The sequence below is a fragment of the Nannospalax galili genome, unplaced genomic scaffold (genome assembly GCF_000622305.1).
Source record: "Nannospalax galili isolate Female #2095 unplaced genomic scaffold, S.galili_v1.0 scaffold245, whole genome shotgun sequence".
Taxonomy (NCBI): Eukaryota; Metazoa; Chordata; class Mammalia; order Rodentia; family Spalacidae; genus Nannospalax; species Nannospalax galili.
The window spans coordinates 1,007,512-1,014,549 of NW_008353009.1; the positions used below are offsets into that span (position 1 = coordinate 1,007,512).

General features: G+C 47.0%; 1 protein-coding gene across 3 annotated transcripts in view; it reads right to left on the bottom strand.

Moving 5' to 3' along the window:
* The window catches only part of Rrbp1 (ribosome binding protein 1), a 65,699-nt gene that overhangs the window by 58,092 nt on the left and 569 nt on the right, over positions 1–7,038 (bottom strand). The gene's annotated exons all lie outside the window — the stretch shown is intronic.

Sequence of the window (7,038 nt, forward strand, 5' to 3'; positions counted from 1 at the left end):
ATTAAAACTGTACAAAAAGTCAGAATCTTCCAACTTATAGGGGAAGCGACTTCTAACAGTAAAGAGTAACTATGTTTCAGGGGCATGATTAAAGTTGGCCTTTTAGAAGTCCCTTGACATGTCACTAATATGACTTTTAATAATTAATTTACTCTTTGCTTTCCTCAATCACTGTGATTACTACTAAGTGACTTTTCTAACTACTACGGTACAAACATGGGATGGAGATAATATAGCAATGGAAATAAAGCCACACTGAATATACAGAACCAGTCTTCATGGAAAACAAAACTGGTTTTGATATAGTTGAGCTGCATATTTTAATCACTGAATGAGAAGTCCAGAAAACATACCTCCTAGGTACGATCAATGGTCTTTCACCCTTCTGGGTAAAAGGAGTCACTCAATGTTTCCACCACAAAGGGCCATGACTCCAAAACACACTTGTTATTTCGTTGCCTAAAGTAGGACAGTAGAAGAGAAAAATAAAGGATGGGGCTAGAGCTGACTTACCAAATGGACCTCCCTACTTCAGCCCAGTTTCCTCCACCTCAGCCAGTTTCCATGCAAAGGTCCTTAGAGGAGACACAACCATGAGGGGAGGATGCAGGAGCAGCAGGAGCATAATCTTATCAACTCTTCTCACTCCTCACAAAGTCTAACCAGGAGAACAGCAGATATCATTCCAACTACAAGACTTTTTCCTGCTGGTTGTGGTGGTACACGCCTTTAGTCTCAGCACTCGGGAGGCAGAGGCAGGCAGATCTCTATGAGCTCAAGGCCAGCCTGGTGAACATAGTGAGTTCCAGGACAACTGGGGCTACAGGAAGACCCTGTCTCAAAAAGACCACACACACACAAAAAGGACAACTTCTTACCATTAAGGAATACATTTACTCTCTAAACACAAAACTTAACTCTTTTCAGAACAAGCCACCACACTGTTCAAACCAAAAATAACATTTTGTTTCCTGGATAGGCTAGTTCCTCTGCAGGCCCCACCCAGTACTCTGCTATACCCAAGGAAATGTGGGGTTCCCCCTGCTAATGCTCCTCCTGGAATCTGGTCCTGCCAAGTTGCTATGAAGAGACACACAGGCAGTCAGTCCTAAGAGCAATGAAACAGACCTGTAGACCTGTAGCCTAGGAAAGAGGCAGCACTCAAGTCCAAGTCCCTGCTCCAGGGCTCACTTATATCTCTGGCCTCTGAGGGTAGCACAGGGCTGATGGAGCTTGAGCAGCACTCCAGTTCTTGTCAATTTCTCAACTGGAGCCAGTCTGGAGGTTATCCAAAACTCACTTGCATTTGGCTCTGGGATCTGTTTTTGTGTTTATATTTGATGCTCCAGGAATCCAAACTACTTTAGGCTGAACGATTAGACTTCCACTAGAAAATCTTTTTAGCCCAGAGAGCCTGGACATCTACTAGGTACCACCACTATTCTGGATTCTGGGACATCTGAGGGAAGGGAAAAGATAATGTCCCTGTGTTAGTAGAGCTTGTATTCCAGTGGTGATGATGACAAATAAGCCAAATACAGGACATACCAAGTGGTAAGAATGAGAAGAAAGCTATGCAGCAGGGGCTGGACAGGGTAGGAGGGTGTCACTTGAAACAAGGTGGTCAGTAGACCTGAGGCAGATGGGGAGCAACTGTGTGGCTTTCTGGGAAAAGCTCCCCAAGTAAAAGCACAACCAAAGTCCTGCGGCAAACCCAGGCCAGAAGAACAGAGGTGGCCAGTGTAGCTGGAGTAGAGCAAAGGTAGGTGCCAGAAATGAAGTCCAAGTCCAAGTGGGGAACTGGGGACTGCTGGGAAGACCCTGGACAGACATGATTAGCTCTAGAGCACTCTAAAAGGCAGGGATGAGGTCAGAGATAGGGGACTACTTTGAAGGCTAATAATAAAACATGCTTGAGGTGAGGTGACAGGACGATGGAGTAGAACCAGCAGAGATGGTGAGAAAGGCCAGACTTGAACTGCATTTGGAAGGCAGAACTGCTGGGATTTGCAGGTTTGAGAGCAAGGAGTTAAAGATAAACCAAGGCCTGTGGCCTGAGATGGAGCCACCTGGTCTGCTTTCACTTTACAGAAGCAGGAAGGACACTGAAGGCCAGGGAGGAGGAAAGGGCACAATGCTCACTCCTGGGACTAGAACCCCCACACAGGGCTGCTCACATCCTAAGCTACAGCACAAGGCAGCTCTGGAGAGGCTGCTGCAAACCAGTCACACTGGGTGCCACCTCAGTGACGCCAAGCATGCCACATACACCAAAGTAAGATGCTGCTGAAGGAGGGCACAGACTGCCCAGAGAGGTCAGCCACAGCTCACAGATGCCACACAAGAAACCAGACAGAATTTTCATTTTTCTTATGAAAATCTTAAAAAAAAAAAACCTAAATTTTAATAGGAAAAAAAAAAAATCTGTTTTTAAAAGGCGGTTTAATTAATACATGGGATTGGTCGAATAAATGCCAATTGCTCCAAGTTCCTTCCAACCAACCACAAAGGCACCGGTTTGGAGTCTGTCTAGAGACATCCTAACATAGACCCTTGTCTGGTTACGGCCTACCCAGGGTTAGGGTACAGAATTAAAGGTTTGGGTTCACAATGGTCATTTAGTCAAACTTTTGAGTCATCTGATGATATTCATTATCACTATAAATAGATGATAACTTTGGCACAATCTCAGTGGGCCTCCTCTCTGACCAGCAAGAGATTAACTAGCTGCCTATCACCGGTAGTTTTCTTTAAACTTCAGTTTGGGTTTTTTTGTTTGGGGTTTTGCCTTTTGTGTTTTGTTTGTTTAAGACAGAGTCTCCTGTAGCCCCAGCTGGCCTGAAACTCACTATGTAGACCAAACTGGCCTCGATCTCAGACAGATCCGCCTGCCTCTACCTCCAGAGAACTGGAATTGAAGATGTATGCCACAACTCCCAGGTCTAAACTTCAGTTTTATGTCAGTCTACAGAGTACTGACTGATATGAGACCATGAGTACAACCAAGAATTCACAAATTCTTCCTAAGGCCCAGTGATCTTTCAAAGTCATATGGAATATAAAAGAAGCTGTGAACAGACACTGCAGTGCTCAGGAAATGATTTACACCACCGAAAGAGAAAACTCCAGTACACTGGAATGTGAAAGGGCTGGGGACCGGGCAGGCATGCCATCCCTGCCAAAATAACCTGGAAACATAGAATTTATAATACATTCTTTACAAAGTTGCTGTTCGTTTTGAGAAAGGTGAGAGATACATGTTACCAACACTTAAAGGAAAAACATAAGGTGTGTCTAGTTTGAAACTTGGGTGTCTGCTTGCCATTTTCAAGAGAGTCATTCAGCATTTGTCTAAGAAAACAATGCCCTAGGAAGTTCCTGAGTTAATATTCTATAATGCTAAGTGGCCTCCCTTGCCCAGGCTTTCTCGCTTAGAATAAAATACTTTCCTTATATTTCCCATATAGTACCTACTTTCTTTTCCCCCGTGTTTAATACATTTGGTCATCTTGATGCTTTAGGTAAAAATTCTTGCCTTCCTGCCCTACCCCTTTTGCTCCATAGGTACACAGAATGGAGACTATTGTTTTCTAAAGATGACATCCTACTGGGCTGAAGTGTATGAACTGCCACCAATCATCTGTTCTGACAGAAAGAATGGACATTTCACCTGGTTCAGCATCTCATATTTCCAGGGGTGATCAGGAGGAACAGGGACTTGAACCTTTAGAGAATAGCAGCTATCCAAACCCAGTGCTATCTGGTCAAACTTCTCAAGATGATGGGAATAATGCCAATCTACATAGCAACTACTAAGCATTTGCAGTGTGGTAAAGAAATGGAATGATAAATTTTCATTTTAACTATTTTGAGTTTAAATTTATACGGCTGTGGTACTTACTGGACAATGCTGTTGTAGACACAGCTTCTTCACACAAGAACTACATGTCATGGGGCTGAAGAGGTGGCTCAGCGGTTAAGAACACTGGTTGTTCTTACAGAAGACCCAGGTTCAAATCCCAGCACCCACATGGCAGCAAACGACTGTCCATAACTCCAGTTCCAGGGGATCCGACAGCCTCTTCTGTCCTCCACTGGTATTTCACGACACAGGTTCACTTACTTACATGCAGGCAATATACTCATACACATAAATTAAAAAAAAAAAACTACATGTCATGAATTTATATGTATGGAGTTTTCAAGCCTAGAACAGAGGCTGTTCATAAAGAAATGAAATTTAAAGTGCCTTCCTGCACTGCCAAATTTTCATCTGACTCTACACCTTCTTGCCACTGAAATGCTGCATTTCAATCCTCTAGTTCTGTGTCCTCCCTCAGGTAATTACTGTCCCAGCAGGGTAGTTATATGGCGTATAGACTGTTCAGAAAGCTGAAACCTTGCCACCTAGCAGGGAGCAACAAGAATAAGCCCCCAAACCTGCTGGGCCTCTATATTCTCATCTATTGGATGGGTAACCAACATACCTACCCCAAACATAGGAGTATGGTATCTTAAAACAATCAATCATGGAAAAATGATTCTAAATAGCAAACCTTTAAAAGTTAGGTTGCATTCAGCTTTGTTTATCTTTTGAGATCTGTGACTCTCTTCTCAAGACAGATGAATTACAGAAACCCTGTACTTCAAAATCTAAGAGCCCCAATCTTGGCCTCATCCAGAAGCCAGGCAGTCCACATTTACACTGCTCCACGGAAAGGGAAACTTTCGAGGCCTTAACCATTACAGACCCAGGATATAGAGGAACAGCACAGCTCATAATCCAAATGTGGAAATGGACATTTCCCCCTTTGGAAACAAGATTTTGACAAAAAAATCACAAGGACTGTTGGCTCTATCCCTATGCCATTTGTCTATTAGTTAAACTTCCAGGGATAAAAGAACAAGTAAGAATGCAGGGTCCTGCACTTTTAAAAGGTATCCCTGCTACATAATAAACCAATATTCCAATTAAATCACTTGCATTCAACCAGTTAAAGTAAGTTTGGTGCTATATAATTATTGTAACATGCAGAGTTAGGGTTCATTGCAGCAAAGAGCATAATTGCTCAAATGTCACTTGATTCCAGATTTATTTAAAACTTTCCCATCAAGTCAAGGTGTGGTAGAGCACACCTGTAATCCCAGAACTTGGGAGGTGGAGGCAGAAGGATCAGGAGTTCAAAGTCAGCTTAGGCTATATAGAGTTAGAGGACAGCCAGGACTATGTAAAACCTGCAACAAAAAGGGGGTAGAGGGGTGGGAACTTTCACATCAATAAATATCTGTACATCATAATAGCACTTAGTCTGTTTGTAGGTGGTCAGAGGTCAAGTGCTAAACATGAAAGGAAAAGAGCGCTGCTATAACATGCCCACAGCTCCATGCACTGAAAACCCTTTCCTGCCAAACCCCAAGATCCCTTCTTGCACTGATCTCCCAATCTCAGACTCTTCTAGGCCTCAAGTGGCCCAAGCCAGTCTATCCAGGCTTGCCCTGCCATCTAAAGGGAAACTTACTAAGGTCTCCCCTGACCTCTCTCTCCTCTCATACTGAAATAGAGAGGGAAGTGGCATCTCCAGGTCCACAGAACAGGAAGCTGTTTCTAAAGAGAAACAAGTTGGCAGACCATAATGGGCTGCCCTTTGGGAAGTTCATTAACACATTAAATTAAGACAGTACCCAGTTACATAGCATGCTGGGGAATCACAAAGATTTCTGTGTGTGTCAGATGAACAAACAAGGACAGTTGGGAAACTGTAAGGAGGTGGTGGGGATGGTTTGAGAATACTTTACTGTACAGGTCTGTGTTAAATGTGCGGTCCTACTGGCCACAACTACCCAGGCACTAACCAGAGGGCTTAAACACACTGAATGAATACTAAGCAAATAGAGATGTGGGAGACTCCACAGAGCCGCCGCCAAAGTTTCATTTCCTTGGTGCTTCCCAGCCGGTCCTGACCTCTGACCCCAGGAGCTATTGCCAAACTGCCTGGGGCTTGCACAAGATCCCACACTTCCTGCCCAGTTCCCCTGACCCTTACTGTGAGGGGGTGGTACTATCTCCATGCTAGAGATAAGGAAACTCAGAGAGGTTGGGAGACATTAGCCTCAGGTGTTCTAGGTGTGAATTCCAGGTGTGTGACTTCTGCAGCCCTTAGTGACTACAGCAGGTAATTGCAGGAGCCAGGTGCGCGCCAGCCCCGCCCCCCCCTCCCGCTTGTCTCCTCACATGCCTTAAAACATACTCGGGCGATCAATACTAGTTAACCACTCTGTAAATGTTTTCCCAAGCAGAGGCAATCAGGAACCCCGTTTTTCCAGATGGGGAAATGGGAGACCTTGAGCAAAATGACTTGGTTCAAGTACCGTCCACCGAGCGTAGCACCAACAGAGCTACAGCTGGTGGTTTACAATTCGCAAACGGGGGTGGGGTGTCTCTAAAGCAACTCCGCTTGAAGCACCGGCCGGCGGCCTCCTTGCCCCGGGCGCAGCCGGGGAGCCTGGCGGGCCAGAGCGGGCCCGGTGCCAGCGCGCTTGACCGGCCGGGCCGGAGGTGTCTGCTTCCGCCCAGGCCTGGCACTGCCGGTCCATTCATCGTGGCTTCGGGAGGGACAGGTCGGACAGGACCCGGGATGGCCTCGGCTACGGCCGGGCACCCTCGCGCGGCCCCGCAGGGGAAACGGTGCTGCGGCCCCGCCGCCAGGGGGAGCAGGGAGGCTCGTCCCGCACTCCGGGAAGTTGCCACCGCGTCGGCCGGCTTCTGACCCCGGACAGCACCCGCGGCGTATCCCGAGGTCCCCGCCCGCCCCGTCGGGGCCGCCGCCGTGTCTGGTGGCCGCGGCCCGCAGGCCAGCGCGCTGGGCCCGAGGTCACCCATTCAATCCGCCCTCGTCCCCAGCCAGCCCGCCGCCTTCCGCCAGCACCCCCACCCTCCGGCCCGGACTCCAGCCCGGCAACGTCATCCGGTGGCTTCCCGAAACTTAACCCCTTCCTCCGCCAGCTGTGCGCCGCCCCGCCCCGCCCCGCAGCCAACTT